This window comes from Equus caballus, chromosome 18 (assembly GCF_041296265.1).
Source record: "Equus caballus isolate H_3958 breed thoroughbred chromosome 18, TB-T2T, whole genome shotgun sequence".
NCBI classification, from domain to species: Eukaryota; Metazoa; Chordata; class Mammalia; order Perissodactyla; family Equidae; genus Equus; species Equus caballus.
In genome coordinates, this window is record NC_091701.1 from 22,730,559 (window position 1) to 22,752,220 (window position 21,662).

At 40.9% G+C, this 21,662-nt stretch overlaps 1 protein-coding gene across 9 annotated transcripts in view; it reads left to right on the plus strand.

The window, feature by feature from the left end:
* Positions 1 to 993: 993 nt before the first annotated feature.
* SPOPL (speckle type BTB/POZ protein like) overlaps positions 994 to 21,662 on the plus strand; it is a 78,757-nt gene continuing 58,088 nt past the window's right edge. For 2 of the 9 annotated variants that reach the window (XM_070241826.1, XM_070241829.1), the window contains exon 1: positions 6,744 to 6,988. The gene's annotated coding sequence lies outside the window, so the exon portion shown is untranslated. Of the gene's footprint in view, positions 1,848 to 6,652; positions 6,989 to 21,662 lie in introns of those variants that run through there. The other 7 variants (XM_070241827.1, XM_023622849.2, XM_023622847.2 and 4 more) reach the window with 7 other exon arrangements.

Here is a 21,662-nt window from a genome sequence, read left to right on the forward strand (position 1 = left end):
TTCCTCACTGGTGGAAGGAATGCTGTGAAAGGGCACCCAGGGGCTGGTGATGCTGTGAAATCCAGGCAAGCCAACTGGCATTTGAAATAAGGGGAGTGTCTGTGTGAGGAGCACAGGTACAAGATGAGTGACCCAGGCAGGGAACCAAACAGAGAAACCAGTTATTAAAAACTGGGAAGAAGAAAAATTTAAGTGATGATGGGGATTGGGGAGCTTGAAACTGAGTCAAGTGTGAAAGTGCTGACCTCCCTCCCTCCTCGAGCCATTTTTTTAATCTTTTTAAGACTCAGGTTCTCACTATAGGCACAGCGCCCAGGGCCCGTAAGCTTTTCCAGGTTTTATCAATTTGTTTGAGAGCTGGAAAAGAAAATGTGTTGGCTCTAAAATACAAAGAAAACTGCAAAGTGAAATTAATAAATATTTCAAGAGGAAAATGATATGAATCTTTCATTTTGCATAACAAAACATTGTATTTTTCATGTGGGACATGGCTACATTTTCCAGTGTTTGATAGGATGTGGGATGAGGCCTCTAAAAGAATATGCAGGATTTATGTAGCCCTTGAGTTGGCCTTTCTTCAGCCTGGCATAGTTCAAGCAGAGAAGGTCAAGAGTGTGCTAAAACTTTGGCAAGGATGCACAGGGCAAACGAGGGGAAGGCAAAAACCCAAATCACCAGAGGCCAGAAATGTAGGGGGAGGGGAGGGGCAGAGGGGGAAGGGAGGTTTGGGGAAGGGTGTCTGGGACAGTTGACTGGTACTGGGAGGTGCAGGCACAGTGTCCCTGGAGACAGCACAGTCTGGTTTCTAATTTTGGAAATGGCCATACCAGGGTTTCCAATCTGGCAGGCAGGCTGGCAGCAAAGGGCTCGGAATAGCAGAGAGAACCATCTGGTGGCAGGTGGCCACTCCGTGTTGTGTAGGGGTATGAATGCAGAATTGGCAACAGCTGGCAGCAGGGCTTAGTTCTAAAGCGGGGAGGCAGCAGAAGGGACGGGAGGACCGAGCGGGAGAACTCAGTCCTTCGGAGGCAGCAGAGCAGTGGAAAATCAGAGCCAAGGAAGACTGAGGCACAGAGCTTCCTAGGCCCCGGGGTTCACCTAGTGTCTGACTGGCTGCCGGGCAATCCTGGGAACACAGCAGGAGCTCACCCAATGGGCCCTCTAGGACTTCCAAATTGCTGGTCTGGGAATAGGACCCAATTCTATATGCCTCCGTCTTGGGAGGAGGGCTGCCTTAATCTGAGTGAAACAGGAGGTCACCTGCGAGAGTGTGCTGGAGGCACTGTCCCTTGATGTAGCTAGAGGAAAGGGCCGTGGAGCTGCCATTTCTTGAGTCAGGGTCAGAGGGGAGTGGAGTGAAGTAACTCCAATTTTCAGGGAGAAGAAGACTAGAGATACAGGGAACCACCCCGTGGGTGTTGCAGAGGCAGCTGTTTAAATAAATTCCTCTAGCCAGAAATTGCCTTGATAGGCAGAAGGGTGTGTCTCCCTGGGAGGGGACCAAAGATCATGACCCGGAGACATTGTGATGACTGAGCAGAGATAAAAGAGGAGGAGACAGTGCAGCTGCACCTCCAGAGGCATTTGGGGCTGCTGCAGAGGCTGGTGACCTCTGGCTGGAGAGCAGAGTGGAGAGCTCTAGGCTTCCTCTGGGACTATCTCCAGGGTCAGAATCAACCGCAACTTCTCAGGTTACCTGAGAGCAGAAAAGGGGCAGGGCCAGGGCACTAGCAGAGGAGACAGAGCTTGGCTGGCCAAGCTGAAGAAGAGAGAGGTCATCAGGGACTACTAGATCATGGCAGCAGCGACCGCCTGCATCTTGGCACAGAAAAAGATTTCCAGCAACTGTAAGTGACCTTGGATGAGAGTTCTCAGGGCACGCCTGGAGGGATGCTGTAGGGGGTTTGGATAATCTTGTAAGAGAGATCATTTTTGTTGTTTTTTTCCTATTTCATTGTGAATAGAGGACGTTCAGGTGGGGGGGGGGGCAAAATTTTTCCAAGATGATATATTGCCTAGGTAGAAGGATTGCTATTTCTCATTCATTGGGCTTTCTTGATCCAGAATCTAGGAATTACTAGTGTTTTGAGAGCCTCAAAAATGTTTCAAACCTGATTAATATTAATACTTAATTGAATGGCTATAAAATGTAATAGTATACCAAACTAGTGAACTGCAACCCAAGCCTTACTCTTCACACAGTGATAGAAGACAACAAGAAAGATCAGTTCTCCTATAGTAGACCCAACAGATGATCTAAAGGACCAAAGTGTTAACCATGTGAATGCATATTTAATTTGAAACAAGGGAGCATCCGAAATATTTGACATAACATGGCTGGCAACACGAAAATAAGGGTGTCAGTGAAGGACTTAAACAAAGGACATAAAAATGATCCTGGTCTCAGAATTCTGGATGGGCCCTGTTCTTAGTTTTCTGGGAATGATTTTTGAGTGATAAGTACATCAAACTTTCCAGCACTTTTTTGCTATTGGCATCATTACGCAAGGGTTGTAGGTATAATGCTAGGGTTCTGTAGTTTTTGGATCCTTAAAAAGTGAGTATCATATAATGCAGAAGTACTACAAAACTAGGAATTCTCAAGCAAGGTGAAAAGCCAGAGATAAAGAAATGGAGACAGGGGAAAAGAAATGAAATTACATGTAAGATAACTTACAAGTTATTAAACAAGGGTTTTAGTGTGTTCTCACAGGTAAAAGGCCTAATATTTATAACAGTGAAAAATAATTAGCAAACAAGTTGTTCTTTTCTTTCCACATAAGTTCCAAAAGCTAAATGTTATTTTAAATGTCTGACCACAAGTGTTAGCTTATAGATGTAAGGCCTGAGTTGGGTTCCCTTAAAGAAAATTTAAGATAGGAGGGGATAATAGTTAGAAAAATATGGGGAAGCCAGCTCACTAGGAAAGAAGAGCTTGGTGGACCACTTTAAAAAGGGTAGGGTAGGGCCGGCCCGGTGGCGCAGCGGTTAAGTTCGCACGTTCCGCTTCTTGGCGGCCTGGGGTTCGCTGGTTCGGATCCCGGGTGCAGACATACCACTGCTTGGCACACCGTGCTGTGGTAGGTGTCCCACGTATAAAGTAGAGGAAGATGGGCACGATGTTAGCTCAGGGCCAGGCTTCCTCAGCAATAAAAGAGGAGGACTGGCAGTAGTTAGCCCAGGGCTCATCTTCCTCAAAAATAAAAATAAAAAGGGTAGGGTATGAGCAAAATGTCCAGGGAAGCTCAGAGAGTACATCACTTAGGATTCACCAAGTAGACCATGTTTGCTAACAAGCATATTACCACTTTTTTTGACCTCTAAACAGAAGATAATAATGGATTTGTGAATTGTTTGTCACTATATGCTTTAGTTTTTGATAACCAGAATCGGAAAATGATAGTACAAAAGAAGTGGTGGTCTGGAAGATAGTAGCAAGTCCATTGTGCATACCCAGCTGTGAAAGGGGAGCATCTGTAATTTTAATTTAGAAAAGACGAATAATGGGGCTGGCCCCATGGCCTAGTGGTTAAATTTAGTGCTCTCTGCTTTGGCGCCCCGGTTTGGGTCCCAGGCACAGACCTACGCCACTCATTGGTGGCCACGCTGAGGCAGCAACCCATACAAAATAGAGAAAGATTGGCACAGATGTTAGCTCAGGATGACTCTTCCTCAAGCAAAAAGAGGAAGATTGGCAACAGATGTTAGCTCAGGATGAATCTTCCTCAGCAAAAAAACAACTAACAGTAAAAAAGAGGAAGAAGATCCTGCAGTCACTAAAAGATCAAAGTGGAATGCTTGGTTGGCTCTTCAGACAGAGCCTCATAGGGTTGGGTCAAGAAGATCCAAAGTCTGATCTTCACCTGTGCTCATTAAGCTCAGAGAATGGCTATTCTGATCTTTACTAATTGCCAACTTATTAATTACAATAAGTAGAACTTCCAAGTCAGCGACATCCACTGAGCAATCTGGATGGTTTCCTACAGAAAATTGACAATGAGTAGCAAAATGAGCATCATGAACTTTCTTGGTGTCTAAGGAGTTGACTAATGCATAAAGCAGCGCAAAGCCTGACACATAACTGGTGGAAATACTTTATGCTCCACATCAGTGATAAAGCTATTCCTGATTTCTCTATTTTTAAAAGTCACTTATGACAGCAATAGAGTCAAGCCTACTGTAATAGTCTAGTTTTCCAATAGGTATCCAGTAAGCAGGAAATCAAATCAAGAAACGTAGTTCTTTAGGGGACTGACAACACAGCACTAAGCTCTAATCTAAGCTAATTGACCACAGGGCATTTGTCGCTTTGCCATACCATCACAGTTTTATCAGCATTACTTACAAGCCATATTTACTCTTACTATTTACCATTACTTTATCAGTGGATAAAGCAAGGAAAAGAATAGTATATCCTAACACTGCAAGGTGTCGACGAAAATAATCCATAACCAATCTGTAAATGAAAATTTGGGCGAGTTTATTCTGAGCTGAAATCTGAGGACCATGGCCCCAAAGGAAGAAAGGGCACCGAAGAAATGGGGTGCACAGAGTGGTTATATACCCCCAAACAGGGCGTTTCACATATGATTGAAATGTCCCTCCCACAATAGTCACAAGATTGCCCTGTCGGCACAGCACTCGATGGACACAGCAGGTAGTGGGTCTGCTATCTTGATGGGCGTAGCAGGAGGCAAAGTCTATCATCTCGAGCTGGGCGGTCACAGGTGAGCGCAGCAATCAGTTCCTAGCCTAAGGAAAGATGCTTAATTCTTAAGGAGACGCCAACGTTGGGAGGGGGAGGGAAGTTGGACCTTTACCTCAAGGGCCTTTTGCTCTTGCCATAGGGAATCTCTAAAGCAGATATACAATGCATGCTCAACGGCCACGGTCAGGCCCTTTTGGAAAGACAAGGTCAGGCCGAATTAGGTTTATACCAAATGGCTTCCTCATATTCTCCAATATATCCTATTGCTTGCCATTTTTATTTGTCAAAGGAGTTCAAGCCTAGAGAAAAGAATCTACGAGAATACCCTGATCAGCTATTTGACATCTTTTTGGTGGAAGTTTATCCAACAACTCCCCAACTAAAACCAGTTAAATGTCAAGGGTCACCAAGTGTCACTCATTTCTTAACTCCCAATTAGAAATCTACTTGAAGAATTTATTATAACTTGATTCCTTGAGCATATTCCATTTATTAGTGCCTAATCATGATTGATTAGTGAAAGAGAAGGTGTGATACAATATTAAGGGGTTGAAACAGCTAAAAGGCCTGGGCAAAAATTACATGTAACATTGTTTCTGTCACATATCATAAAGTTAACACAGACCCACGAGTACGGCAAATAGTTTTACTGTTCTTTGTTCAAGTTTGGAGAACGTGAAATTTTGCACTAATATTTCCTCTCCCCACTAGTCCTGAGCACACCAATGCTTACTTTCACTTCTGTTTCTTAACTCTTGGCCTAAGGCAATTTTGAACTCTGTGGTTAGCTGATCTGTTTTCTGAAATTCTTTGCCCTTGGTTGTATCCCACGCAGGTTTTGTGTGTTAAATACGTGAATAAGATTGCCAAGGTAGTGCTAATTTGAAGTGAGGGGATCTGCTTTCCCAGTGTTCAAACTCCAGTAACCCTTGGATGAGTGAGTTATTTCTGATCCTCAGTTATTTTATCCGTAAAACGGGAATAATTTCTGCCGTGAAATTGTAAACAAGGTGAGCGTAGTAAAAAAAGATACAAGCGTGTGCTTACAGTGCTCAACACATAGTAAAACAATATTTTTTTCCACCCGTCTCTCCTTTTCTTGCGAAACCAGATAAACAGTTGAATGATGCGCCAAGTGAAAGGTTTTGGGGTCCTTAAACGATATTTGTGTCTGCTCTGGCAAAGCCTGAATTGTTAGTCCTTCAAACCTCTTTAATGAGAATATTCTAGATCAAGTATCTTTCTCCCCCAGGTGCGCTGAATAAAGTTTTTTCACCTCTTCCTCTAAACTCCACGAGTTCGTGCCCTCGTCTGCCTCTTCAAACATTTGCTTAGATACACCTTTGTTGACAAGCGTCCCGTCTTGCGATGCCGCCTGCTCTTCCGTGCTTCTCAAGCATCCTCGGCCGCCCCTAGGCGGACCCCTTCCTGAGACTTCCCATCAGAGGCTCATCTCCTCCCACCGTTCCACTGGGGCACTTTGTCTACGCAGACTGTGGTTTTTATTTCTCGTTGGACTGTGTACCGCTGTTTTTGTTTTAGCAGTTCATACACTTCTGGGCCCTCAGCAAGGGCTCAGTAAAGTTGTGCCTTGGCTTTCTAGCCTGTTACAGCCCCAAGGAAATCGTGCTCGGAACCGTGGTCGCCTTTCGCATCCTACGTGGATCAAACCAGTTAGGAGGCGTTATCGGTGGAGCTTTTGAGGGCAAAGAAAGTTGTATGTTGGGCCGAAGAGGGGGGTCCCCGTAAAACCTGGGGCCCTCGTCGTGCTTTCAGACCGGCCCGAGACGCACCCCTCGGCCAGAGAGAGCCCAACGCCCGTCGCAGACGGGGGCGACAGCGGCTATCTGCAAAACCCGGCGGCGGATCCGGGCCGGCCCGGAAGTGGCGGCGCGCGAGGGTGGGGGGGTAAAGCCTCGCGAGCCGACGCCGCCGCCGCGCGCAAGCGCTCTTGCGAGCTGGGGCCGGGGCTGGAGTCGCAACTCGGAAGCCGGAGCCCGGACGGGCCCGGGGCGGGGGGAGGCTGCGCGGGGGCGGGAGCGGCGGAGGCGGCCGCCCCTGGCGGCGGGTTTGTTTATCCCGGGGAAGAAGTTTAGGAGCTGGAGATAGGGAAGGAGGGCGGGCCGGGGAGGAGGGATGCGGTTCGGCGGAGGCGGCCGCCACAGGGACTCGCCGCCATCACCTCCGCCGCCGCGGCCGCCGCAGCTTCGGGCTCCCGGGGCCGCCTCAGCTGGAGAGAAGCCGCCGCCGGGACTGGCCGCTGCCGCCCCGCACGTCCGGGTAGGTGCCCCTCCTCCTCCGGGGTCCCCGCCGCAGCCCGGGCCGCTGCCCCCTCCCCCCCAGGACTCGCCTGCGCCCCCTTCCTCTTGGTCCCGGACCCCCACTCCTGCGGCGCTCCTTCCCTTTTCTGAGGGGCTACCTTTCGCCCCCGCCCCGCAGCCCCACCCTCCGCCCCCCGGCCCGCCCTCCCTTACTCCCCTGTGATGCCCCCCCCCCATTGATTTCCCAGCCTTCGCCTACCAGGATCCCCCTGACTTTCCTCCACATGCCCGCCCCTTTATACCTTGTCTCTTTTCCTTCGCACCCTGAGTTCCGCCCAAAGCAAGTAATACGCCCCCCACCCCCCACGGCGTCCACATCCCTAACTCCTCATCCCAGACAGACACACTCGCAGTTATCATCCCTCTTACCCCATTTTATGGTGAATTCTCAGTTCCCCAGCCAGACCACTCAGTACCTCCACCCCCGTGGATGCCCTCAGCCTCGCTCCCTCTGAGTACACCTTTCCCTCTCATTACTTCTCTCTCACATTTACCAGGGTACTTCGAGTCAACTCTGCTGTTCAGGGTCTGAGTCTTGAGTTTCCCCCTTCCTGTTTCCTTCTGCTGTCCTGTCTCCTGATTCCTCCTCTTGAGTCTGTGTATTTGTGTACTGAATCACATAAAGGGAAGGGGATGGTAGGATTTTCTCCCTCAAAACAGTAATAGATCTAGCAGAAATAAGATTCACCTTTTGCTTATCCCAACTTTTGGCTTCTTTCCCTGTGAATAGTGTCATTCAACCATACTTTTGAGGCTTCTGGTGCTTTGTCTGCATTTGCATAATCCTGGGCCTAGGTTGTTCCATTATATTACTTGTCTTCCCAGTTCCTCCTTACAGCTGAATCCACTGTGTCTTAGACTGGAAGCTTGTCATAAAACGTTCGTACGTTGGGAAATTGCATCTCTCCTGCCATAAGGTGGAATATTTCAAATTCTCATCCTGTTATTCTTGAGAGAAATGGTGCCTAGTGGTTAAGAGCTCAGACTCTGCAGCTGAACTGCCAGGGTCTAAACCCTTGCCTTGCTATCTCCCAGCTCTGGCCTTAGGCAAGTTATTTAATCTCTCTGTGTCTCAGTGTTCTTACAGCTATAAAATGAGAAGAGTGATATATTTCATAAGATGGTGGCGATAATTGCATAACTTAATGTAGGTAAAATGCAACAGTGCCTGGCACATGGTGAGCGTTCGATAAATGTTCTTTATTATCATCTCTTAGCTTGACTTGGTTTGGCTGTTGGTAGGTAAATTTTGAAGGTGGGACAGGAAAGCTGCCTTTTTCGTTTAACACTTTCGATGTAGATATGATTCATATTTTGTATTCTTATTTCATTTGTATAAATTAATTCTTTCTGGTGTGGAAAGTACAGAGTTTTAGCTCCCTATTTTCAGCTAAGTTACCAGGCTAGAAGCAGGTCAGTCCCAATTTCAGACATCTGTTTGAAAAGTTAAAAATGTTATCTTTGTTTTGAGAATAAATGAAGTTGAAATATATACTAGATTTATTATGATGGGGAATGAGGATTTTTCAGATAAGAGTTTTAGTGCTGCAAATTCAATACTCAGAACTGATGGGGTTCTCACACCCATCTGTCCTTTATGTTGGGTTGCTACTCAAGATGGAGCTTTGGCTTTATTCAGAAGACTGGTGGCTTTTCTGTCTTAATGTGTTATGTTTACTCACATGACCATGCTTTGATGTTTCCCAAATTTTACTTACTCTTTAAAATCGTGACCATTTTTGTCATATTAGCTTACCTCCTGTGCATTATTATTTTCTTGATACATTTTTTTGAACAACTCACTTAAAAAAAATCCAAATAGGTACTGTTTACTTTAGTGTTATAAATAGTAAAAATTTGAAATCACAATTTGCTGTCCTAGTTACACTTAAAAATATGTACATATGCAACTATCAAAATAAAAATGTTTGCCCATGTATAGCCTAAAATCATTTTTTGTGTCACCAATGGGGTGTACTCCAAACTTTGGGAGACACTGCCTTTGCTTAAGCTATTCCCTGGCCTAGAATAACCTTTGCTCTTTCCCCTGCATATCCAGATTCCACCTATCTTCCACCTATTTCTGTTTCTTACTATTGCTACATAGTTCTTGCCAACATTGGTTTCTTTGCTTCTTGGCTTTCCTACTGTCTATTCTGCATTTTTGGCTTTGGCTAACACAGGCAGCCCTGGCTCAAGAAAAATGACTCACCTATTATCAGACTTTTAAAGTTTATCGGAACTTTGAAGGAGTAGAATCAAAGTGACATTTACATCTACTCTGTGCAAAGCACTATTCCTTTGGTTTTTGTAAATATTCATTCTTTCCAGAAACATTTAATGAGCCCCTACTTCATGCTAGGTATTGGGGATGCACAAGAGCAGCCCCTCTCAACCAGGGTTCCAGTGAATATCAAGCCCTAATGCTCTCAGGCATCCCAAGGATGTAGTGAATTAACTCCTCTCCTGAGCACCTAAAAGGGGGCTAGCTCCATACCATCCTTGAGAGAGACAACTGAGGAAATAGTCACTTACTTCAGTTTGTGTATGGCTTCGTTCTTACAGAACCTTGCTTGACAAAAGCTCCATCAGAGAATAATAATACAAATTCTGCTTGTTTTGCAGTTTAAATTTCAGTTTGGCACTGACAGACAGTAAGCAAGTAAGCGGATAAAATTTATGAGAGCACTGGTAATATCAAAGATAATGATAATTGCTGACACTTAGAAAACACTGTGCCAGGCACTGTTTCATATGATTTATATATATTAACTTGTTTAAACCTCATAACAGTCCTTTGAAGAAGCCTTTATTGTATCTCCATTTCACAAATGAGGAACATGAGAAACAGTACTTCTCTTGCACAGATCACACAGCTAAGTAAGCAATGGAGCCAGGCAGTATGGTTGTAGAGTCTATTACCCTGGGTTGTCTCCCAAACCTTCCAATTTTTTGTTGGCTACTTTAGGCAAGGTTCTTCACCTTTGTGGAAAAAAATTTTTTTAAATCTCGACACAGGTTTCCCTGTCTTATAGGTTGTTTAGGGAAGTAAAGAAGATTTAGCTTTGATAATGCGTCTGGTACACCGACTTTTCCCAAGTTTTATATATAATTAGATATTGAAGACATTTGCATTTAGTGGTCCTGCTCACCACTTTGTTTCCTAACTTGGATTTATTTACTTAGCAAAAGTTTATTGATAACTGATGTGTGCCAGGCACTGTGCTAGGCTCTGGTGACACGCATTAATGGAAAAGGTGTAGCTGGATTCATGGAGGTAAAAGACTTTGGGGGAATAAAAGAACCCAAACAAATAATTTCAAAAATAATTACAGTTATGATAATTGCCACAAAGGGAAATTATTATAAAAAACAAAAGCCCACTAGTCTATCAGAGAATGCTTCTCTGAGGAAACGACCTTTAGGCTGAAACCTGAAGGATGAACTGGAGTTACCCACGTGCTGTTGGCAATTTCAGCTTTCTAGAACTGAAAAGTCCTTTAGGGGCTGGGCCTTAGCAAATGAAGCTGGGTGATGTGAAATGAGACTGGAGCAGATCACAATGGTCAATCATTGCTAAGCATTTTGTACTTAATCCTAAGAGCAATGGGGAAGCTACTGGAGAATGTTAAACTGCTGAATAAGTTGCTTAAATTTTTGCTTTAAAAGCATCACTCGACTGCTGTGTGGAGGACAGATTGAGAGGCAAGTGTAAGTGCAGGGAGACTAGTTAGGCCACTGCTTCTCAGACTCAGCTGGTGAAGGACCTGTTTTGTATTCTAATCCATACTGGTACTTTAGTAACAGAGTAAAATGGATGTTGTGGCAGTGTTAAATTGCTATAAAAATTTCTACATGCTTCCTCTCAGTTTCTGTGTTTACCTTGTCTCAGACCAGTAACAATAATTCATGGGTTGGTGTTAGTCCATAGACCACACTTTGAGTAGAATTGAGTTCAGCTATTCTAGTAATTTAGAGAGGTAGTGGAACCCTGGTCCAGGATGAATGTGATAGAGGTTAAGTAGCTGGATTTGACAGACTTTTGGGAAGTAGAATTGATAAGGTTTGGTGATGGATTAGATTTGATGATTTAGGAGGAGGAGAAGGCTGACTTCCAGGGTTAGTGGTTCTTGTACCTAACATAGGCATTACTGCACGAGGAGAGTTTTTGTTTGTTAGTTTCTGGGAAGGGGAATAATTCAGTTGGGAAGGGTCAGTATATAGTTTATAATTGACTTCTTAGTGTGGGAGGTGGGGAATGAGATTGCCTAAGGAGAGAGCATAGTGAGAGAGAAGATAAAGGGACACATGAATCTTCAGCATTTGAACATTGGGAGAAAGAAATGGAGCAAAGGAGACTGAGGAGGTGTAGCCACAGGTTGGAGGAATTTTCCTTGGCGTCACTGAAGTCAAGGCAATGGACTGTTTGAAAAAGGAGGGAGTGGCTAATCAACTGTTGAATGAAGCTGAGGAATCAGTTAAGTTGGCAACTAAAAAGTACACACTGGATTTAGCAACATGAAGAAAATTTTATATTTCTCGGTAGTCAGTCCGTCCATAAATTATTTGATGATGAATTTTGTTTTAATCTGCCAAAGCAACAATCCTAAATTTAGGATAAAATTATCATATCTATAGCATGAGCCATATCTTCCTTTCTGAGCTCAGACCCGTGGTTTTATTTTTCACCATCTGGATATTCTATAATCATCTCAAACTCTCTTTCTACAACTCATTCATTTAGAACATATTCAAACAGGATTTTTTTTTTAAGTACTATTTATCAGGCATTGAATACTAGACTTTAGGAATGCGATTAGACCTCAGAGGCTGGGGCAATGGACAGTTAAATCTTGTCATTATAATGTGATTAGGGCTGTCATAGCAGTTTACTCAGGTTGCCTTGGAAGCACAGAGAAGGGGCATCAGGGCAGGCTTTCTAAGGAGAATGACACTTGGGCAGCGTGTTTCCAAAAGACAAATGGGGGAGGTGGAGAGGGCTGTGCTGTGGTAGAGGAGTTTAAAGAAATGATTATTTTAGATATTTTGAAAGCATGCAAAGGCAAGGAATTGTGGCTATAGCATATGGGTGGTAGGTTAGAGAGATTGGCCATGTCGTTCAAAAGTTTTCCTCTTGAACTTCTTTCTTTTTGCTATTTTAATTAATATCATCACCACCCAAGTAGCCAACAAACATGGAGATATATTCTGAATATCTTAAAAAATTAAAGGTAATCTTTGTCGTAGTATTTATTGTCCAAGGTTATGTTTTATTTTTGCTAGTTAGCTTTATAGTTTATATATTACACCTATACTTATAGAATCATTAAGTAACTGATAGCATAACTCAGATATTTTGGTTACACTTTAGTGATTTTTTGGGGGAGAAATTTTATACATATAACTTTTTCTCAAATTTAAAAAGTTGAAACTGAAGGCCTAGGTAAGGATTATGAAGAGTTGACTACTAAACCTCAGGTATCTGGTCAGTGATGGTGCTTTTGGGCTCAGTAGAATAAGAACAGTCCTCGATACCTTAAATACTGTTGGAGATAGTTGTCTAAGTGTCCTTAGACTGATCTCTTGCACCTTAGTAGAACACGGTTCAATTGCAGGGATTGCTTTCTGAAGAGTGCTGTAGGTGGCAAAACCTCAGTTGGCAAGATCCAAGTCTCATAGAAAATAGTGTGTTAGAAGAGAAAATGATGTTAAAATGGATTTTAAAAGCACAGTAAATTAAGATTCTAGAAGACATCTGCTTTAAAATAAAAGGGGAGTGGGCTCTATCAAAACTTGCTTCTGAGATACCTTCGTGAGTTATTGTAGAAACATTGTCATGTTATTCTGACCTTCTACGACAACCTTCCTTAAATTTCATATTAAGAAAATCTGTAACTTTTAAAGTTTATTTTTACTAGTTCTTGCTAGCTTTAGTATCTTTTGCTCTTGCCTTCTCCCTGGTTTTTAGTTTTTAAATCGCACTAAATTCTTGTGTAACAGCTGTATGCTTTTCATATATTATTGTGGTTCTTACAGGTACACTATTCCAGGCCTTTTATTTATATACGTAAGTGGAGCTGCTCTGATATTCTTCATACTTACTTACATGTTCTAAGGAAGGACAGAATAATTGTTAGCATTATATTCTGAATTGAGTTATATAACTGTGAAACAGAACTTTGTATAGGTAAAAGCAGATTAAAAAAGTTTTTGTCTATTAATATAAAATTGCATTATCTCAAACCATGATTGGGATGGGTTATTTGTATACCTGAAGTGCAAGTATGATGGAAATAATTCGTGTGTGCAATATGAGTATACTTAGAAAATACCCTCCCCACAAACACACACAAACTCTTTTGGGGTTGTTGTATTTGCTTTCATCCTTTATTAGATATAGGAATAAAAATAATTAGGAATAACTATTAAGAACAAAAACAAGAAAGAGAGGTTTCCCTCTCATTTTAGGTAATGTAAGAGCTCAAAGGTTGTGGTATACCTGAAAAGTAGTATGATGCTTTTTAAGTATTATTTGAGATTTGTTAACAAAGAAGATACCATTGTTTCCCTTCTGGGTGTGTTTTCTGAAGCAAATTTATTTTTTTTTTTTCTTGTGAGCATTTTGTCAATAACATTTGAGAACTGACTTGAATCAAGAGTTATCTTGATTTATACTTTACTGTTGATAGTTTTACTTTTCTCAGGTATCTTATTTTCACTGTTGTTTTGTCTGTCTGTCTCTCCCCACCCCAAGTCCTTTATCAACAAAAATTTTTTCATCCAATTGTATAATGAAACCAGTGTTTTTTCCCAGCAGAGTATAACCAGGTTTATTTGAACATCGCCTGAGAAACTGACAACTTACTACAGTAGAAAGACGTCATTACATAGAATTTCCTCATAGATCATTTTGGTTTAAAGGGAAGAACTACCCTTTTTAAAGCTCTTGTACCAGACACTCTGTCAAGTACTTTAGATATTTTATCTCATTTACTTGTCACTAACCCATGAGATATAGATAATACTGTAAGTTTTTTTTTAATTTTTTAAATTTTTGATGAGGAAGATTTGGCCTTGAGCTAACTTCTGTTGCCAGTCTTCCTCTTTTTGCTTGAAGAAGATTGTCCCTGAGCTAACATCTGTGCCAATATTCCTGTATTTTGTATGTGGGACACCACCACAGCATGGCTTGATGAGCAATGTATAGGTCTGCACCCAGGATCCAAACCCATGAAACCAAAGCCACTAAAGCAGCGCACATGAACCTTAACCACTACGCCACCAGGCCAGCCCCTACCAGAAGTTTTTGAGTTGTACTTTCCATCAGTTACCAGGTGCACTGTGATTTTATGTACCCCAAAGAGAGAGAGCACTGTCAATTACAACTGTAATATGCCATCCATTTCAGAATATTAAAATATGAAAAAAATGAGTATCTTAGAATTAATGAAACGTGACATTAGAGCTCCCTTGTTTTATGGTTATCAGCCTAGGTCCTCAAAATAACCAGCCTCCCAGCATCAAATGAGGTCAGGATAAATTTAGTCTGCTTTTCTTCAGAACTCTCTAGGCAGCATAGCATACAGGTTGAGTGTGCATCCAGTCTGCTATTCAATAACTTTGTCACTTTAGGCAACTTACTTAGCTTCTCTGCCTCAGTGTTCTCATCTATAAAACGGAAATGAGAATGGTACCTACCTCATAAAAGTTGTTGTAAGAACTAAATGAGTTATGCTTACATTTAGAATAGTGTTTTCCACATAGTTAAGTGCTTTGTATAAATGTTGGTTAATCCAAACGGTGATGATATTTCTGATCTAAGATATGTAGATAGATGATATGCTTACACAGGAGTGAAAGAGGGCCTTATCAAATGGTTTGTTGGTGTTTTGTGCACAAAATGAAGATTAAAATATTTTATTGATTTGTAAGATTGCAGTCCTGAGGGGTTTTTTTTTTTTTTTGGTGAGGAATTTGGCCCTAGGCTAAGTTCTGTTGCCAATCTTCCTCTTTTTGCTTGAGGAAGATTGTCAGTGAGCTAATATCCGTGCTGATCTTCCTCTACTTTATGTTGGATGCCACCACAGCGTGGCTTGACAAGCAGTCCTCGGTCTGCACCTGGGATCCTGACCTGTGAACCCTGGGCCGCCAAAGTGGAGTGCACGAATTTAACCACTGCACCACTGGGCCACCCCCAGTCTTGATGATTTTGGTATCTAATTAGCGTTTTTATTTTCATAGAAATAATACTGTATAAAAGTTCAGCTGAAATCTGCTTTCCTTTCATCTCTGTTATGACATATTTAGTTAGAATATTGACAGGCTATGATGGATGTCTTGAAAATAACCTGTGATATACTTATGATGCCTGTCAACCTCATAAGGAATTCATTCTGAAATACTTTTAAAGAGTTTCAGTATTAAAGAACTATATTTAATTTTAGTTAAAACATCCCACTTCTACATTTTGAAGTATATGGAGGAAAAGTAATACTGAGGAAGTTTTTGTTTATTTTAGTGGTTTTATATGTACATGATTTTGTTGGTTCATTTGAGATTTAAAATCTTGTCATATACCCTGAAAACAAAAATAGGTTAAGACTTTCCTTTGAACTTCTTGATTTTTCCCACATTCCCACTTTTGCCTTGTTTTTATTTTGTCCTTTTTCTGTTTTGAGTTCACATCATTCATTTACTCCACAAATAGTTTTGACCAACATTTAAATGCCAGGTTCTGTGTTTACAGTGATGAATTGGAAATAGCCTTTGACCTGGAAGACTCACTATTTGGGATTTATTAATACTGTCCACTCATTGAGTGCTTAGGCACAGTGCTGAAAACTTTGTATACATACTCCTTTTGTTTTAATCCTCCCAACTACTCTGCTAGGTTAGGTCATTACTTTTCAAATGTTTCTACTAAGTAAATAGCAGAGAAGAGTGAGCTCTTGGCAGATGGAAGGGAGGTGAAGATCTGAGTGTGGTCAAGGTAGTAGTGGAGTGGGAGAGCTTTGGTGTTAAAATCCTTGTCAGATTAGTGTTTTCTTCTCAAAGAATTCAATTCTTGCATTCTATTACTGTAATATAGCCGCCTTTATTTTAATATAAAATGTTTTAAATTAGCACAAGAGAAGGTTCAAAAAAGTATTCTGTCCCAATTTTAGGGTGTAGGGAATATAGCACAGGACTTTATTATAAACATGTAGGCATCAAGGCTGCTTATTTATTTATTAAATTTTTATTTGCTTTTTTATTTTAGGTAAATTTTTATTGAAACACACGTTCAAAGACATGCACATAGCATCATACAGCATGTACACCCTTGTTTCTGGCTTCTTACCCTAAACATTTATTTCTATTTATTTGTTTATTATTTTACTGAGGAAGAATAGCCCTGAGCTAACATTTGTTGCGAGTCTTCCTCCACTTTATATGTGGGTTGCTGCCGTAGCATGGCTGACGAGTGGTGTAGGCCTGTGCCCGGGATCCAAAGCTGCAAACCCAGGCTGCCAGGGGGAGCACGCCAAACTTAACCACTATGCCACAGGGCCAGCCCCACTAAACATTTATTTTTATGTGATCCATCCATGTAGTGTGTAGCAGTAGCTTATTCATTCTCATTCTGTAGTATTCCATTCCGTTATGTGACTATATATACTGTAATTTACCCATTCTACTGTTGATGAACATCTAGGTGGTTTTCTGTTTTGAGCCACAGTGAATAGTGTCCTTATAGAATATTCTTGTACATATCTTTTGGTACACATGTATACATTTCTGTAGGATATGTACCTTGTAATGGAATTGTTGGGCTATGGTGTGTGCTTATGTTCAATTTTAGTATATATTACTGTTTTCCGAAGTGGTAATACCAATTTATAGTCACATCAGTAGTGAATGAGCATTCCATTTGTTCCACATACTCTGCAACTTTTGCTTGATTTTGTCTCATTTATTTAGCCATTCTCGTGGGTGTAAAGTGGTATTGTATTGTGAATAGGCTGGTTTTTCAAAATGAATATGACTCCTTTCCCCACTCATACCTACATACCTCTCCCACGTGCACACCAATGGAAAGTGGAGTAGAGACATATTTATTTTCACAAAACCCATCAGATGATTCTGGTTGCCTTGTCAGTTGATAAGATGCAGAATATAAAACAAATTTAAGTATAATTTAAGGAAAATGAGACTGTCATGAAAATTATAGCTTCACTGTATAGTTTCTGGCTTTCTATCGTGCATTTCTGCCTAACTATTGCTAAACATGAGAAAGGTTTTAAGATTTTGCAAGCTAGTGAAAAGTTTTGTAGGCTCTTTTATTGAGTGAGTCTGCAACATTGTCCCAAAGCTCTGATTACACAATGCTGGAATGCACTTGCTCTTACTTGACTGTCTACCCAGATTGTAGGTTGTGTTCATTCATTATTTTGTGAGGTTTTGCTAACCCTTAAGTAAGGGAAACACCATCTACACAGCAGAGCTTACTCAGTTTTCAGAACTTGAAAATAGACAAAATTTTACCATATGCCCACAGTATGGTTTGTGTTGTTTTATATTTAATTTCTTGTTATTTATGGAGTTTATCTTGTGTCACAGAAGGCAGTATTACCTAATATGTATAAAACCAAGGATGCAAAAAATATTTTTGCATGTGTATCTTTTTCAGTGTTAGAATGGTGGTTAGTCTCTTCTCATTCCTCAGTGAATGTAGATCGCATTAGAGTCTTATGTCGGAGAAGCACCATTCCTGTACCTTTGGGGAATCGTATTGATTTTTTTCTGTTAAAAAACACATATAGACTTAGAGACGTATGACTCAGATAAGCCCATAGTTTTCCCTTTTTATAGCTAATATTTTTATATCTGACTACTTCTTACTGCTGCAAAGTACTGTTCCTAGGTGGAGTAGCCATTTGATAAACACTTGTGCTCTCCATATTCATAAGCAGTTACTGATTATCGCTGGTTATAAGAATCTTGGAATTATTAGCTCATCATCAGAAGAGCTGAGATGGCATTCATGTCCTTAAGGCATTCCTGTGACGCACAAGAACAACTCAGTTTATTTTGCAAAGCATTTCCTCATGAGAGAGGTAGGGCTGGTAGGTGGATGGCAGTAGCCCACTTTTATTGTCTAGTTTCACTTTGTGTTACATCATTTCAGAAGAGACTGGATTAAAATCCTAGCATTGCTTTTCGTGGATCATTTTGCTTCATTTCTTTCTCTTTAGGCTTTTTCTTTCTTTCATTTTTTTATTTTTTTTCCCCTGTAAACTCAGCAGCTATGCAAATTGATTTTCTTTAAGAAAACATTTTACTTTAAGGAGAATTAAGCCATTTTACTGGTTATGGACACACAAGATATAATGATATAGACATGTGGATCCCTATCCTTTATCTTAAGGCATGCTATTTTTCCAATTTTTTTCATAGATTTTATTACTAAGAGGTCCAAACAGTAGTAGTCCCTCATTTCTTTTTCAAGGATGATGGTTTATCCTGCTTTTGCCTAGGTTAATACTAAATTTCTGTCTTTTGTCCAGCATCCTATCTGATTGAGCATTTGTAACAGATATTTAATTTTTTTCTTCCTTTCTTTTTTTTTTGCTGAAGAAGATTCGCCCTGAGCTATCATCCATTGCCAGTCTTCCTCTTTTTTTTTGGCTTGAGGAAGGTGAGCTCTGAACTAACATCTGTGACAGTCTTCCTCTATTTTGTATGTGGGTTACCACCACAGCATGGCTGACAAGTGATGTAGGTCTGCGCCGAAGATCTGAACCCATGAACCCTGGCTCCTGAAGTGGATTGCTCCAAACTTAACCACTAGGCCCCTAGATATTTAATTTTTAATGTATCAATCGTTGCATTAAAATAAGCCTGAGTGGATTTAGTAGACTTTTTACTTCAGCTGCTGCCATGAGCTAGTCTAGCCATATGTGAGATACATATGCAATAATAGCTTCTATCTTTAACAGGTAATAAAATCTGAAAGGAATCTACCAAGTACATCTCTCTTTCCCTAACCCTCCTCAGATACAATGTAATCAATACCTTCCCTTAATGACAGTATTGGGGTGGGGATCTCCATGATTGGAAGTGGGCTGGGACACAAATGACTGAGGGCAACTAATTCCTTTCAGTATCAGGTGATGGTAACAGATAGATTTGATGCCACTGCCCTTGTTGAGCACTTTGGGCACCAGCCTGTTATTCCATGTTCAGTGCTGCAGCTTGCAAGGTTCTTGAAGTCACAAGGATGGCAGTAGGTGGTGTCAGTAGAAAATTACAGGTTATATGAGCTGAAATAGTGGCTGAGCAGTACTGCTGTAGAATGTGTAGAGCAGCACTGTTTAATAATGCTTTGTGCAGTGGTAGAAATGTTCTGAATTCTGTACTTTCCATTCTAGCAGCCACTAGCCACGTGTGTCTATTGAGCACTTAAAATGAGTCTAGTACAGCTGAGGAGCTGAATTCCCACTTTAATTTAATTATTTCATTATTTGGTCGACTTTTATTTTGCAACAAACCCTTTTGACAGCAATTAGTTAAAAACAGAAGTATGTATTTATTGAAAGCATATACTTAAGAGTCTGCTATTCTGCTGTTTTAAGATTTTCTACACCATTGCTCAGTGAACCAAATAAAAGAGCAGACAGTGGGTGTTTAGATTGATAATGGAGTAGAAGGTTTACAGAATGATTGTGGTAAAAGAACAATGGAGTAAAATGTTAAGCATGCTTGCTAGAGAGCGTTTGAAGTGATGCATTGTGGGTTTTGAGTTTGATAAGGAAGGAAGTGAAGCCAGTATGGGGATAATGACTTCAGAAGAATGGGAAGGGCTCAATGAATTGTTGTTGTAAGAGATATTGGAGGATTAACTTGACAGAATGGGAATAAGTTCTGTTATGAAAATGATATACTGAAGTTTATTTTCATAGTTGATCAAGCTATTCTAGGTAGTAAATTTCTTTTTTTTTTTAAGATTTTATTTTTTCCTTTTTCTCCCCGAAGCCCCCCAGTACATAGTTGTATATTCTTCGTTGTGGATCCTTTTAGTTGTGGCATGTGGGACGCTGCCTCAGCGTGGTCTGATGAGCAGTGCCATGTCCGCGCCCAGGATTCGAACTAACGAAACACTGGGCCGCCTGCAGCGGAGCGCACGAACTTAACCACTCGGCCATGGGGCCAGCCCCTCTAGGTAGTAAATTTCAAGTCAGAATCTTTGAAAAAGATTGCTAATATTTTAAGTGGGTGAAATCTTTATGGAGGTCAAGAAACTTTGATGTTGGTAGCTTGGAAGTCCACAGAAGTGCAGTCAGCCAAGGTGATGGCAGGAGTAGTGAGGAAGACAATGGAGACAGGTGTTGAAGTCTTCCATAAATGAACCCACCTAGAAGAGAGTTGAGAAGGTGAGAGCAAGGGGGAAGAGGACAAGAGACCATAACAGTGGGCTCATGCAGTTCCCTACAGTTTTGGTAGGAGGTTGGAAAAGTGTTCTGGAAGCAACCATAGGGAAAAGAACTCTATAACTATTCAACTGTTTTTTCTAGATCCTTCACAGGTGTAAGAAAAGGATACTATTTTAGCAATTCTCCTTTAGCTGCTTTAGTTAGGTATTTGCTTCTCTGACCTTATCTTTGTTTCTCCAGTGCCTGACCTATTTAGGTACTTAATAAATGTTTGGTCAGTAAATGGTAGATGAATGTGAAATTGTTCCAGTGTCCTGGAATTCTGGAACAAGGAGCATTGCTTGCACACTTTAAAAAAATGATTTAAAAACAGGTAAAAGGAACTGTTACTTTAACACATTTGTATTTTCAAAATATGGAATTAATAACCCCAATTTTAATTAGATATGTTTGTATTTGAAAATAGGGAATTAATAACCCAAATTTTAGACATGTTAGTTTAATACAGTTATATTTTCAAAATATGGAATTAATGCCCCAATTTTAATTAGACATGTTTGTATTGATGCATATCTTTAGACTTTTCAACAGTTGTTACAACTCTAATCTCTGGCAATGGGTTACTTTGTTGTTTTCTTTCATTGGAGCATTAGGCTCTTGAGGAAGGAATTATAGCAGATTAATTTTGGGCAAGATGAGTAAAGAAGTCTTCAGTAATTTAAGGTAAAAAATTTTTAACCATCTCTAAATGAGCAGGAGGAGAAACAGGAAGGCAAAAGACTCCATTGTAATTTTGTAAAAAAAAAAAAACCACAGGGAGGGGCTAAAGAGATGAGAGGAGAGTAGGAGAATGAAGATGGAGAGAATATAGTTTTAGGACTCAGGTAAATTTGAAAAATGCCTAGGGTTAATATTAGTGTATCCAAAGTTAGCAACTGTGCAGAAACTAGTGGAAGTACTTTACATTGTCTCCTTTAACACTCACTCACTGTAATCTTTCTGAGTAATTATTCTCTTTCTGAAGATGACAAAGCTAAGGGCCAGAAAAGGAAGGTATCTTGCTCAAGGGCTAGGAAACCTAAAAAAAAATTTAATATGTATTTTTTAATAGAAACAGGATTTTAATATAACTATGTTTAATATTCTATTCTAACATTTGCTCTCTACAACAAGTAAATATTGCCCCTCCCATCAATAGGTAAATAGGCTGGGTGCTGGGGT